Here is a 15,563-nt window from a genome sequence, read left to right as displayed (position 1 = left end):
CTAAAAGGTGCAATTCTTGATTGATTTTATACCTTTTTTTTTCCGTATTCCTTCCCCTTACATTGTAGGTAACAAGGTTTATTACTCCCATTTTATATTACTGGAAGGAGCGTCCGGCCAATCCCATGCGGCATAGCAGGGGAGAGAGAGAGGGAGAGAGAACCCAAAAAAAAATAAAAAAATAAAAAAGGAAAACCCACCGGGACAACCACCCACCCCCCTCCCCCCACCCCCACCTTCCACTCCCACCTCCCCCCACCCTCCCTCTGGAACAGGTCGCCTATTCTGGCGGGGCAGATTCCTCTGTTCAAAACATGGGTCAGGTGGTCATCCTCAATCGGATGCCATCCCGCATCCATCTTCCCCATAGGGCTCATGTCGCGAGGGTTCCCCGTGTCACCCCAGCACCCTCCCCCCTCCCCCCCGCACCGCTCATCTCGGCATTGCCCTTCTCCCCTTAGCTATGCCTCTTGGATACTAACTTGCGTTAACCATCATGCCCCTACCCTCCCTCCGCCATGCTTTATCTTGCGCTGGGGTTACAGTCTCCCCCATACCCCAGCCCGGGATATTTGGAGGGGCAATATCTAGCTTGCAGCAAAAGTCCTCGAGGTCTTCTGGGAATCTGAGCACTGCCGTTTGTCCATTCTTTTTTCCGATTAAGCAAGCCGGGAACCCCCATTGGTATGGTATTTCTGTCGTTTTCAGCATGCTTGTCAATGGTTTTAGTAGCCTCCTTCTTGTGAGGGTCTCTGCAGAAAGGTCTGGATAGACCTGTATCTCTGCCCCTTCAAAGCTTAAGCCTGGTTGATGTCGCAGCTTTCCCAGGATTTTGACTTTTTCCTCCTCATAGTGAAACTTCACTATCACATCTCTTGGGTTCTCCGATGTATTTCTGGGGTATCGTGCAACCCTATGGGCTCTGTCAATTTTCAAGGGGGCCGTCACTTCTTTATCTAGCAATGGGTTTAGCAATTTTTGTAATACCGGCACCAGCTCTTCCTTCCCGGCTTTTTCTGGGAGGCCCTTGAATCGCAGATTTTTGCGTCGGCTGCGATTCTCCTGATCTTCTAATTTATAGAGGAGGCTTCTATTCGCTCTTTGCAGATCCCTTATTTGCGTGTTCATACCTTCCAGCCTCCGCTCATGTTCTTCCAGTCTGTCTTCCGTCTCTTCCACCCTTTTCAACACATGCCCAATATCTACCCTTACGGTCGCGATCTCTTTTTTGAGGGAGGTCTCCAGTTTCATTAGTAATTCAGTGAGCATTTCTCTGATCTGTGGGGCCTCTCCCTGTATGAGTTGGGGTGATGGTTTATTCCCCCCGATGAGATCCTCCTCTTCATATCTCCCATGAGAGCCTTCCTGTATCTCGAAGCCGTGAATCTGTTGGCTTCCACTGATCCTTGCTCTTGCGCTTTTACTTCTATTCTCTTCTGTTGCCCCTTTCTGTTTGTTTATCCCTGGGCGTGAGGGTGCTCCCAATCTGGGGCTCCCCTGGGGTTCTTCCAACATGCTGGCCTCGGTTGACATATATCGCTGAATCCCACCTGGGCTGGGAGCGGTTATAGTTCCTTTGCTGCCCTTATTTGCCTTCCCCCTCATCTCCCCGGGCCTCAGAATACTCCGCCCTGCCCCAAAGAATTAGTGCAAGCCCAGATGTAGTTAGCTGTACCTAAGTTACTCCTTTGCGGGACCGGGAGCCAACTCCCTCGGTTCCCTCTCCTGGCCCTCAAATATAAGTGGGCCAAACACCCACACCCGCTCACACCTTCGCTCCTATGCTGGGTCCACAAAAAGTCCCCTCGATCCACTTGGATCTATGGGGGGTCCTCCGTAGAGGCTATACTTCGCCACCGACCCTATACGTCAGATCTGAGCGGGTGTGTTTACCTCCCAGTAGTATCACAGGGCGGCTATCTAATCCTTTCTAGGCTCTGTCTAGCGGGGAGACGAGTGAATTTAACCGCCAACCCCCCAATTTAGGGTAGGATATATGTTTCTTTTTGAGTTAATCTTACTCCTGCCTCTCTACCCTTCTGTCCCTATATCGGGTATTCACTTATATAGTCCAGGTAGCCCCGAGTGGCCGGTATCTCTACCAGATACTTTGTCCTCTTAGCCTTTGGCTATCAAAAAAAAAAAAGGGGGTCAAGAAGGTGGTCCCCGCGTTTAGAAATAGGAAAGAGGGGCTAAGGCAGTCAGGCCTTCTATTTTAGATCATCTGCCTTCTACTATATGCGTCCTAGAGGGTTAACACAGTTAGCGCTGTTATAAAGAGTGTCACTTAAAGTTAAAATCCTTATTTCTTTCGCTCAGACTACTCCTCTAGGTATGGAGCCAACTCAGTTCTTTTTGAGATTTATAATGTCACAAAAATGGATGAGTGTAAGGACGCACAGGTGTTCACATTAAACAGGTAGGAAAAACAGGTAGTATGCAAATCGGGTAGTAGGTAATCAGTTCATCTGTCCCGGATACCTGTATGTAAATAGATACATCCCAAACACCTCTCTACTACTTGCTGCTGTTCTGGGGATATTTCCCTCAACCCTTACTGTAAGTCCTAGATCCAGGTAGTTCAAACAGTGACAAGAAGGGTTAATTTCCGTAGAATATAAATGCAGGGTAACGCAGAGTATGCAGAGTAAATGCAGAGTAACGTTTGATTTCTTACCCGGAAAATATAAATGTAGAGTAACGCAGAGTAATGCAGAGTAAATGCAGAGCAACGTTTGATTTCTTACCCTGTTTTCCAGCTGCTTCTCTAGAGACTTCACAGGGGGGGGCCGGGGAGACACACAAGGGGATATCAGCTTACACGGGGCCTCTCCTCGGCTCTCGCTTCACTCTGCTCCTATTCCCGTGTGTCTTCCTGCAGGCTACCCCCCTCCAGTTGCGGCGTTACCTTATTGCTTGTTTAGCAGCTCCAACACCCAGGGTTCTCTCCCCCCTCCGTTGCTTCAGAGCTCCCGCTCCAGATATCCGCGTTGGTTGCGGTGTTGAGGGCTTATCCCAGCAGTAGCGGCGGCAGCGGTAGTGGTTAGCAGCTGTCTCTCTCTTCTCCCATTCCGCTCCGTACCGGCATCATCTCTCTGCGCCGGCATCTTTGTGGCTTCCCAGCTTCCTCCTCACAGTTTGAGCGGATATGCGGGGAGGGCGGTGGCGCCAGGCTTCCTACGGAGCGCTCCTACGTAGCGACACTCCGCCCCATCCCTCCTGATAGACTTTGAGTGGTTATACCAGAATGATGCCTGCAGGTTAAGGTATCATCTTGATATCGTTCTTTTCAGCCAGCAGTTGGCTTTCATGTAAAAGCAATCCTAGTGGCTAATTAGCCGCTAGACTGCTTTTACAAGCAGTGGGAGGAAACGTCCCACCTTCCGTCGCCTTCCTTGGTTTTCTCTGGCTCTCCTGTCCCACTGGGAAACCTGATAATGCAGCCAGTGGTTCCACCAGCTGACCATAGAGCTGATTGAAGATCAGAATGGCTCCAATCATCTCTATGGCCTAAGAAACTGGAAGCTACGAGCATTTCATCACTTCAGCTTTGCCGGATATAAACAGCGTCATTGGGAGATTGGGAAAGCATCTTATCACACCGATCTTGGTGTGTTCAGATGCTTTGAGGGCAGAGGAGGGTTCTAGAGTCTAATAGACCCCGATTTTGTTAAAAAGAGTACCTGTCACCAGTGGTGTATTTTGGTTTTGTGCTGCCCTAGGCAAGACTAAAATCGGGCGCCCCTATCTGAATTTGTCACACCCCTTCCTGTTTAAGACCCACCCCTTCATCTGTAAACTCCACCCCTTCCTATTTAGGCTCCACCTCTTCCTAGAGCTCCAACTCAGGAGTTGGTCAGAGACTGCAAACATACTATAGGAGCTGGTCAGAGACTGCGGACATGATACAGGAGATGGTCAGAGACTGCGTACATGATACAGGAGACGGTCAGAAAATGCGGACATGATACAAGAGACGGTCAGAGACTGCAGACATCATCAGAGACTGCAGACATGATACAGGAGATGGATAGAGGCTGGGGACATGATCAGAGACTGCAGACAAGATCAGAGGCTCTGGACTTGATCAGAGGCTGGGGACACGATCAGAGGCTGCGGACATGATCAGGGGCTGCGGACATTATTAGAGGCTGCGGACATGGTCAGGGGCTGCGGACATGGTCAGAGGCTGCGGACATGGTCAGGGGTTGCAGGCATGGTCAGAGGCTGCGGACATGTCAGAGGCTGCGGACATGGTCAGGGGCTGCGGACATGGTCAGGGGCTGTGGACATAGTCAGGGGCTGCGGACATGATCAGGGGCTGCGGACATGGTCAGGGGCTGTGGACATGGTCAGGGGCTGCGGGGCAGCGGACATGGTCAGGGGCTGAAGACATGGTCAGGGTCTGCGGGGCTGTGGACACGGTCAGGGGCTGTGGACATGGTCAGTATCCTTCTTCTAATACATTTGTCGGTCATCATTACTTATATGATACATCACTGTGACCGTCCCCTCCGCTGAGCCCAGCCAAGCCGACATGAGTCAAGACCGCCCGTCCGAGCATAGCCGAGCACAGCCTAAGTGAGCTGAGTGGGGACCATCCCCTCCTGCCTGAGTATAGCCGAGCACAGCCAAGGTGAGCTGAGCAGGCACTGCCCCGCCGCCCAAGCACAGCTGAGGTGAGCTAAGTGCGGACTGCCTCCTCCCGCCCGAGCATAGTGGAGCACAGCTGAAGTGAGCTGAGCGGGGACCGCCCAACCACAGCCAAGGTGAGCTGAGCAGGGACCGCCCCCCCACCCGACCACACCTGAGCACAGCCGAGGTGAGCTGAGACTGCCCCTCTGCTTGAGCCCAGCCGAGCCCAGCCAAGTGGGGACGCCCCCCTGCCAGAGCACAGCCGAGCGCAGCACAGCCGACGTGAGCTGAGACTGCCCCTCTGCTCGAGCATAGCTGAGCGGGGACTGCTCCGCCCGCCTGAGCACAGCTGAGCCATTCACTTTATGCCACTTTATGGAGGACTCTATTTGTGCGGCCATTGGAACTCGAGGGGGGCTTTTTTCGTGCGGGGGGGGCGGCTTTCTTGCCGCCCCCCTGCAAAGTGTTATCCTAGGCCTAGGCCTTGTCAGCCTAGGCCAAGACACAGCACTGCCTGTCACATATTTCACATATGCCCATGGCATGTTTGAGCAATATATCATTTTTCAATCACTTGTGCCAACAAAAATAAAAATATTCAATGGGCTCAACAAGCCTCTCAGCAAATTCCTTGGGGTGTCTACTTTCCAAAATGGGGTCATTTGGGGGGGTTGTACTGCCCTGCCATTATAGCACCTCAAGAAATGAGATAGGCAGTCATAAACTAAAAGCTGCGTACATTTCAGAAAATGTACCCTAGTTTGTAGACGCTATAACTTTTGCGCAAACCAATAAGTATATGCTTATTAATTTTTTTTTTTTTACCCGAGACATGTGGCTGAATGCTTTTTGGCCTAAATGTATGACTAAATTTGAGTTTATTGTATTTTTTTTATAACAAAAAGTAGAAATATCATTTTTTTTTAATTTTTGTTTATATTTTTCATTTATATCGCATAAAATAAAAACCACAGAGGTGATCAAATAGCACCAAAAGAAAGCTCTATTTGTGGGAAAAAAAGGACGCAAATTTCGTTTGGGTACAACATTGCATGACCGCGCAATTAACAGTTAAAGCAGCGCAGTGCCAAATTGTAAAAAGTGCTCTGGTTGGGAAGGGGGTAAAACCTTCCGGGGCTAAAGTGGTTAAAAAAAAAAACGGCTCCAAACTTTTTTAGCTCCAAGATTCAAAGCAAATTTATCAGTCCTGTCCTATGTGATGAAAAAAAAAAGTTAAAGCGGCGTTCCACCTAGGTAAAAAAACAAATACTGCAGCTGCACAATGTGCGGCGATCTTTGCTCGGAAATAGGAGCAAATACCTGGATTCGACAGGTATCCGCTCCCCCCTGAAAGGTGCCAAATGTGACATCGCAGGTGGGGAGGAATCCGATTAGCAGAAGTTCCATTTATGGGTGGATCCCCGCTTTAAGCAAAAAATAAATAATTACACCCAAGCACATTAAATTACCTCATCCCCCCCCCCCAAATTTGAGGCCTACCCAACATATACATACGTACGAAGATAAACACATGCATCGGGGGTGTCTGTGCTTGAAAATATTTGTAACATATCACCGCGCACACCGGAATGAGAGCAATAATTCTATCACCAGACTTCCTCCAAAACACTAAACTGAAGACCTATAGGGGGCTTTGAAGCGCCACCTATAGAGAATATAGGGTACTGAAGTCTGTCACAATTTCATGGGCGCATGCAATATTAACCTCATCATTTATATTTTACCAAAAATTGGATAATTTATTGCCTTTGCCCTCAGTTACACCCACCGGTGTTTTGCATTTCACAGTTATTTTTAACAGTAAACTGAGCTTATAAGGTGAAATACAGGATTTGGAAATCCGACCACTTAATTGGACAATAGAAGATTGGAAAAATGTTGCCTGGTCTGATGGGTCTCGATTTCAGCTGCGACATTCAGATGGTAGGGTCAGAATTTGGCATAAACAACATGGAAGCATGGATCCATCCTGCCTTGTATCAACGTTTCAGGCTGGTGGTGGTGTAATGGTGGGGGGATATCTTCTTGGCACACTTTGGGTCCCTTAGTACCAATTGATTTGGTTTGCTGTTAGCTCCCCCCTTTCAGCTCCCGGGCCAGACATATCCCGTAGCCACCTCTGAGAGATCACTTTTTGGAACTTCGGCTACTGCCGATTTGTAAGTATGGGGCTCTTTTAGGGCCTCTATTTGCAAAGAGATATTTTTTGTGATATACAGTATACTTTTAATTGATACTTTGTTTTTTAGATCTACTGGATATAAAGATCTACTCCTGAAGAAGCGAGCAGTGGCTCATGAAACGCATCGAGTATTAGATGCCTGTATAACTCCTTATATCCAATATAACAACACATGTGAATGTTTTTATGTCATTATGCTATCCTCAATAGTTTGGCTTTTATGTCCATGTATTTACTCATGATTTCAATAAATTATTTAACCATGTTTATTTCTACTTTTGTTGGTCCCCGTGCTCATCTCACTCAAAGTCCCATGGGCTATTTCTGCTTTGTTGTATTGTTTAGGGATGGAGGTGTGTCACGGGTAGTACCAGACTTTTTCTTCTTTTGTAGTGAACCCGGGTGGAAGACACCCATATGCCCTTTTTTGGTCTGCTCCTACTTTGGGCCACATTACATAGCCCTTCTATATCAGTACATTGTGCTATTTGTTCACAACTATCTTTGGTTCCAGCTGTGGTTTTCTCTGTGGGCAGCTGCGGTCTCCATTTGTCCCGGGAGGACTGCAATGTGTGAAGGGGAGGTTCTCCTCCCTTGCTGTCCCCTCCTTTCTGCCAGATGGGCGAAGCCACCTGCACATCGGCGCCATGCTTCCACACCTGTCATGTGATCTCCGTGGTCCAGCGGTGTCATCGTGTTATGGCTTCAGTGTGACTTCTGCGTTCCAGCTGCGTCATTGCGTTATGGCGTGGCTCCACGCCTTCAGTGTGACTTCCGCGTTCCATCTACGTCATTGCGTTATGACGTGGCTTGTCCAGCACATGGGCTATTTCTGCTTTGTTGTATTGTATAGGGATAGAGGTGTGTCACGGGTAGTACCAGACCTTCTCTTCTTTTCTATTTATAACTGACAACACTTCCTGTCTGTACCTGACCTCACTTCCAGTCCTCCAGACTACCAGTCTGGGTAGAAGTGGGGTCACCACTTTGTGGAGCTCAGAGGAACTGCAGCCCTCAAGACAATTGCAGGAGGCTATGAAAGTGATTGTAAAGTCTCACTTTTTTATATTAAAATAACAAACATGTAATGCCGTGTAAACACGCTCAGACTTTCTGGGAAGCTAGGTCCAACGTACTTGCTGCCAGACTTCCGGCGGACCACCGCCGAACTTTCTGAACGAACGGACTTGCCTACACACGACCGGACTTTCCGGAATCCGGTCTTCCGCCGGACTTTCAGAATGAACGGACTTTTCCACACACGGACAAGTCCGTTCATTTTGAACGTGACTCAGGTACGATGGGACTAGAAAAGTATGTCAATCTCGACGCTTTTATCGGCGAGATTGACAGCTTGCGAGCCCCGTCGCGGGCATCCTAGGCCCTTAGGTCTGGTATGGATTTCAAGGGGAACCCCCTACGCTGAAAAAACAGTGTGGGGTCCCCCCCAAAATCCATACCAGACCCGATCTGAGCACGCAGCCCGGCACGACAGGAAAGGGGGTGGGGACGAGCGAGCGCCCCCCTCCTGAACCGTACCAGGCCGCATGCCCTCAACATGGGGGGGTGGGTGCTTTTGGGGAGGGGGGGCGCCCTGCGGGCCCCCCCACCACAAAGCACCTTGTCCCCATGTTGATGAGGACAAGGGCCTCTTCCCGACAACCCTGGCCGTTGGTTGTCGGGGTCTGCGGGCGGGGGGCTTATCGGAATCCAGGAGCCCCCTTTAATAAGAGGGCCCCCAGGTCCCGGCCCCCCACCCTATGTGAATGAGTATGGGGTACATGGTACCCCTACCCATTCACCTAGGGAAAAAGTGTCAATAATAAAACACACTACACAGGTTTTTAAAGTAATTTATTAGACAGCTCCGGGAGGGTCTTCTTCCGGCTTCGGGGGTCTTCTTCTGACTTCGGAGGTCCCTCAGGTTCCTCTTCTCTGCTCTCTCTGGCCTCTTCTCCCAGTGTTCCAGTTCTTCTGCCGACTCCTCCGCTATCTTCATGCCGCTCTTTTGCCAGCGGAGGCCTGGACTTCTGGGCTTCTTCTCTTCTTCCGATGTTGACACGACGGTCTCTCTGGCTGGAATGCTCTCTGAGCGCTCCGATGTGACTTATATAGGCGGAGACCCCGCCCCCTTATGCCGTCACAGTCCCTGGGCATGCTGGGACTGTGATGTTTTAGGGGGCGTGGTCACTGGGTGATGTTGACCACGCCCCCTAAAACGGCACAGCCCCAGCATGCCCAGGGACTTTTTCAGCGTAGGGGGTTCCCTTAAAATCCATACCAGACCTAAGGGCCTGGGATGCCCCACGCTCGCCGCAATAGGAAATGTTGTTTTTCCTATTGCAGCGAGCGCGAGATGCAGTACCCTGCCCTTCCGTCGTATCTGGTCCGTCGGACCAGCATACACACGAACGGGCTTTCCGTCAGGAACTGAGTCCGGCGGAGTTACGACGTAAAGATTTGAAGCAGGCTTCAATTCTAAAGTACGTCGGATTTCCAACCGAAACGGTCCATCGGAAGTCCGATGCAGACCACACACGGTCGGATTGTCTGCCAGATTTGGTCGGACTTTTGTAGCCGAAAAGTCCGACCGTGCGTACGCAGCATTATACTTACTTCCTCTGTGCAGTGGTTTTACACAGAGCAGCCCAGATCCTCCTCTTTTCTGGTCCCTGGATGGAACTCCTGGCTCCTCCCTCCTGTTGAGTGCCCGCACAGCAAGCAGCTTGCTATGGGGTCACCCAAGCCGAGCTGCCGCTCTGTGTATTCATTCAGACATGGAGCCGCGGTTCGGCCCCGCCATGCTTATCCCTCTACCTTTCCTGGTCAGCCAGGCTGCATGCTTGGATGAAGGGTCTGGTATATACCTTCTGGGGGGGCAAACACTTTTTAGTGTAATATACCCCTTTAATATACATCTTAGAGTCAAAGGGTATGGTATATATTATGGGGGGCCTCTATACATTTTTTCATTCTTGCTGTAGGATGGGCTACAGATAAAGTGACATTTACAAAGAAAAAATTAATCGGTTTAAATTTCCAGAAAATTACATTTCATTGCTGGCTTCTTTTTTTTTTTAAGCAGCACACAGAGCCTGCAGAGGTCCCCCAAATACATAGAAGAACCTTGGGGGGGGGTTCCTTGGTGATTTTTCCTTTATAAATGCAGCACTTTCTGTACATCAGAGAGATGTAGCACCCCCCCAGGATTAGGACCCCCCAGGATTAGCACCCTCCCCCCAGTATTAGGACCGCCCCAAGATTAGCACCCTCCCCCCAGTATTAGAACCCCCAGACATGTTATTTAACCAGTTGAGCTTTTTGGAGGTACATAGTACACCCAGAGAGTGAAGGGTTAATCACAAGCTGATGGCGGCAGTAGCAGTGCTTGTTTTCTTCTGTCGGCTCCCAGCTGCACAGTAAGAGTGATCCAGGGGGCTGTATAGCTGCCTGATCTCTTTTACACTGCAAGCAGCCCTTGTCCCCCAACCATGACCCCCCCTGTGTCGTTCCTGTGCTCTCACGATCATCCTGGGAGCCTGAGACTGCACCCAGCTAGGAAGCCAAAAGAAAGGCGACTGGTGACCGTCCATCCCCCCGATCTCCTCTGCACTGAATGAAGCCAGCAATCCTCAGCTCTGAGTGTTTCCCGTTTCTGAGCCATCATTCCCTGGATGATACCGCCAAGGAAGCATCTAACCGAGCTCCATCTGTGCATTGGAGGGTAGAGGAGACATTGGAGGTCTAATACACCCCCGATGCCTCATAAAGAGGACCTGTCACCTGCCCAATGATATCACATGGGATGTTATTATCCACTTGTGATAGCAATAAAGTTAATAAACAAGAATAAACAAGTAAAAAAAAATAATTCTAATAAGATGTATTAAAAAAAGTTGCCCTGCACACACTTGCAAACGCACATATTTTAAATACCTTTTTCCTTTTTTTTTATAAGTAATAACATACCCTCTGTTACGCTTATTAAGGAAAGTTTTCCTGCACAGTGTTAATGATTAAGTCATTTTTAACGATGATATTTTTAAGATACAAATTCAATCAATTATGACCACAGTCTAAAAATATGAAATGTATTCACCAGACATGTAATCATACAAAATAGTTATATATATTGGTTGACATAAACAAACGGTACATAAAATTAAAAAACTGATTGCGTTACATAAAATCTTGAATATCTATAAAAAACACCCGCTAAATTGGAGTATAGTACGTTTGATGTGATACAGCAGTGATAAACTTAAGTGGTTAACAGCGTGAAATAAAATTAGATGTTTGTTATGTCATAAAATGGAAACTATGCAAAATGAAAAATATATATTGAAAATTTAATCTTTAGAGAAAAATCTACAAGGCGGTTATTGATTCAGGAGAAAAATTATCAATTGTAAAATACTCAATAAATTAATATTTAAGAGAACACAAATAAATATAAGATAAAATCAACACGACATAATTACCCGTTCCAAAACGACTACTGGTCTGAATTGCTGGTTACCAGAGTTTTTAGAATGGCTACCGTGGCTTTCAAGATGGATACTCTTAAAGAGGAATTACTTCTTGCGACGTCCGAGTTCCAAAGCATAAGGTGTTCAGGAATCTTCGTGAATGTACAAGTGTGAGCAGATGAATGGTGTATGTGTCTGCGTGTGTTATTGATGGTAATCAGGTGTTTCTGAATGTTCTTGAGTCTCCCCTCATGGCATCTCTCCTCCCTCTAAATACCATCTCAGACAATAATATCATAAAAATTATAATAGGCTCAGCCCAAAAGGTATGGCTTCTTTTCTATTAGAAAATTTTAAGAAATTTTAATAATTTACTTTTTAGTGAGTTTCAGGTAATATCACCTTCAACCACTAGGCGTGTCCGAGAGCAGAAAAATGTGTTCTGAACTATCTTTTAAATAAAATGTTCAATTTTCATAATGTGTATTTGTTTGTATCTTGGTGAGAAGAATATATATCTGTAAGTATTCTGGTCACTGGTCTAATATAAAATACACTCAGAATAATATTGATTAATCACTATCACATAAAATGGTTCTATATATATATATATATATATATATATATATATATATAAAAATGTATATCTTATAAAGACTGGTCTATCTAGGAAAGACACGTGGTATATATATATATCAATATCACATGAAATAGTTATCTATGTGGATAAATGTATAATTCTGGTATATCCGATGAATATTTGTTTATCTAAAGACACATGCTATGTGTAAAATTTTATACAGTTTAATCACGATTCATATGTCTTTCATAATACTGATTGGCATCTTAAACAATTCTACTTATACTTTGTCCTAAATCACAACCTTTATATTTTTACCTTATAGCAGAATTATCATTAGGTTAGTAGATACTAAAATTTTAATCGTATCTGTGCCCTGGAATATAATATTATAATTCGAATGACTTATAACTACATGTATTTTAAACGTAATACTGACTGCACCATTTGAAGTGAACTTTGGACAGCTCCTAAAATCTAATGCCACGTACACACGAGCGGACTTTTCGACCGGACTGATCCGGCGGACAGAGTCCGGCAGACAATTCGACTGTGTGTGGGCTTCATCGGACCTGCAGCGGACTTTTTCGGTCGAAAATCTGATGGACTTTAGATTTTGAACACGTTTCAAATCTTTACGTCGGAACCCAGTTCCTATCGAAAAGTCATCTCGTCTGTATGCTAGTCCGACGGACGAAAACCAACGCTAGGGCAGCTATTGGCTACTGGCTATCAACTTCCTAATTTTAATCTGGTCGTACGTCATCACGTACGAATCCGTCGGACTTTGGTGTGTAGGCAAGTCTGTTTGTTCGGAAAGTCTGTCGGAAGTCCGCCCAAAGTCCGTCGGATAGACCGTCGGACCAGTCCAGTCGAAAAGTTTGCTCGTGTGTACGTGGCATAACACAATGGGTTTTGCAGGACAGGGGTGTTTATGTGATAATAGTCTGTATAACAATTTTTTCTGTGGCTGAGTTTGTCGCTTTTATTTACCCACCAAGACAGGTAAATATCTTCTTTGTTTTGTGAAATGGGCCATTATTGTTCAGGCAAGTCTGTTGGTTGATCCATTGATAACTTGGAAAACATATGAGTTCACAAAGACCTTTAGTCCATATATCTTGTCTTGAGGCCTAACCGATTTTAACATCTCCGCCAGAAGATTATAAAATGTATTTCTTCATCATAATTACAACACCTCTATTTTCAACTGCATAGAGAGCTGGGAGATTGAAACAGCAGTACACTCGTCTTCCCAGTAGATGAGACGTACCAGCAGAAGTCTAATCAATAGAGGAGAGCAGGCTGAGTTCTCAGTACAGCCCGCACATGGACCACACTGTGCTCATGCCTAGTGTGATCAGTTTTTTTATTAGGAAAGCAGAGGGACTGGCAGGATCACCAGGGATTTCACACAAAGGAAGCAATACAAAGACAATAGGAGACTTCTTGATACCAGTACATGGTACAGCAGAGACATATCAGGAATATGACATGTTGGGTTTACATATTCTTTAACTTATATTCTTCAGTGTGTACTGTACTCATAAGTGTATGAGTATGATCTCAGGTATTAGTATGAAATCATGTCTGACCAAGGAAACTAAGGGGTCTATAAATAGAAAATGTGTTGGAAGATCATGACAAGCATTTGCCCAGCTGTTATAAATGTGTGGTGTGGAATAATTTTGTATAATTAAATTGATGTGATTTCCTATGATCGTCAGCTCCATCTAGAGACTGTAATAAGCATTTTTTTCTGAAATACCTCCATCCGGAAAATTAGAACAATACCAATTTATTGCCACTAGATGGTACCAATAGTAATAGGAAATCATTGTATGAAATAAAATACGACCGATACTTTAGATTCTGGAGATTGTTCTGCCGCCTCTCTTTTGTTCCAAGACTACATCTCAGTACACACTTCCTACAATTATTACTTGGTGTAGTTTCCATGATGAGCTTTGAAATGTTGGTCATAGAGACAAGACACTCGCTCCTGTCACCATCTCTGAATATCAACAGATTTCACATGTCTTTATTATGCTGAATATTGTTTCTACAATCGGATGTTACTGATGATTGTAGTCACTGCCCCTTTGTGTATTCCTAGGCCTTTGGGACCATCTAACTTCACCTCTTTTCTAATAAAGTATTTTTGGAAATACAAAAAAAATTACCAATATTTCTCACAGCTGGAGGAATGCGTGCAACATTCATTTAACTTTTTTTTTAATAGACCGCTAAATATTTACAAAAGCAAAAAAATGGATGAAAGGTAATGACTTCATTTTTATTTTTATACTGCTATCAATGGCCAACACGGTACAACACTTCATCCATGTCTTCGGTGATCTCTGATCTCCTTATCAACTGTTTCTTACATGATGAAGATCAGCCATGGAGTATATCTGAGGTGTATATCAGGGTGTGCTTCTTCCCCACATGAGAGCTGTGATGTCCAGCAACATTCATATAGAAGACATTTCCCGCACTCAAGGCACGAATACCCCTCGAGGGTTGTGTGGGATCCCTGATGTACAGGAAGACAGCAGTCCAGTGAGGAATACTTCCCTCACTCAGGACAGGAAAGTGGCTTCTCCTCCGTGTGAGATCTCTGATGTTTGTAAAGATTGAATCTCAGTGAAAAACATTTCCCGCACTCAGGACAGGAATACGGCTTCTCCCCTGTGTGAGATCTCTGATGTGTGGAAAGATTGGACTTCTGTGAAAAACATTTCCCGCACTCAGGACAGGAATACGGCTTCTCCCCCGTGTGAGATCTCTGATGTGTGGAAAGACTGGACTTCACTGAAAAACATTTCCCGCACTGAGGACAGGAATACGGCTTTTCCCCCGTGTGAGATCTCTGATGTGTGTAAAGATGGGACTTCTGTGAAAAACATTTCCCGCACTCAGGACAGGAATATCGCTTCTCCCCCATGTGAAATCTCTGATGTCGGTGATAAAAGGATTGGTTTGAAAAACATTTCCCACACTCAGAACAGGAGTATGGTTTTTCCCCTGTGTGAAGCCTTTGATGTGTGGCAAGATGTGCTTTCATTGCAAAACATTTCCTGCACTCAGAACAGGAATACGGCTTCTCCCCTGTGTGAGATCTCTGATGTGTGTAAAGATGGGACTTCTGTGAAAAACATTTCCCGCATTCAGGACAAGAATATCGCTTCTCCCCTGTGTGCAGAGCTGTATAATGTATTTGAAGATGGGAATTTTGTGAAAAACATTTCCCACACTCAAGACAAGAATATGGCTTCTCTCCCGTGTGCAACCTCTGATGTGTGTGAAGACTGGACTTCAATGAAAAACATTTCCCACACTCAGGACAGGAATACGGCTTCTCCCCCGTGTGCAATCTCTGATGTGTGTAAAGATTGAAGTTCCGTGAAAAACACTTCCCGCACTCAGGACAGGAAAACCTCTTATCTGTTGGAAGGACAGCACCGTCCCTCATAGTCTGAGGATCCTCAGGATAAGAGGAATACGATGGTCCATCTACACTGTGTGGTGCCGGATGGACATTTGAGGTAGTCGGGTTTTCTCCTGGACTATACTGTGTGATGTCCTCATCTTCTACTTTACAGTCTGGAGACAAAGTGAGACAATCCTCTGAGGTTTTCCTCATCTCCCGTCCATCTACTAAAATAGAAATAAA

General features: G+C 46.1%; 1 protein-coding gene and 1 pseudogene across 1 annotated transcript in view; one reads left to right on the top strand and one right to left on the bottom strand.

The window, feature by feature from the left end:
- Positions 1–15,563, top strand: part of LOC141121932 (uncharacterized) — a 603,393-nt gene that overhangs the window by 316,294 nt on the left and 271,536 nt on the right. The window lies entirely within an intron of this gene.
- The window catches only part of LOC141121951 (uncharacterized), a 59,069-nt pseudogene that overhangs the window by 33,844 nt on the left and 9,662 nt on the right, over positions 1–15,563 (bottom strand).

This window comes from Aquarana catesbeiana, unplaced genomic scaffold (assembly GCF_042186555.1).
Source record: "Aquarana catesbeiana isolate 2022-GZ unplaced genomic scaffold, ASM4218655v1 unanchor235, whole genome shotgun sequence".
Classification (NCBI taxonomy): Eukaryota; Metazoa; Chordata; class Amphibia; order Anura; family Ranidae; genus Aquarana; species Aquarana catesbeiana.
The sequence above is the reverse complement of the archived record's forward strand: the minus strand, read 5'-3'. Positions and strand labels throughout refer to the sequence as shown.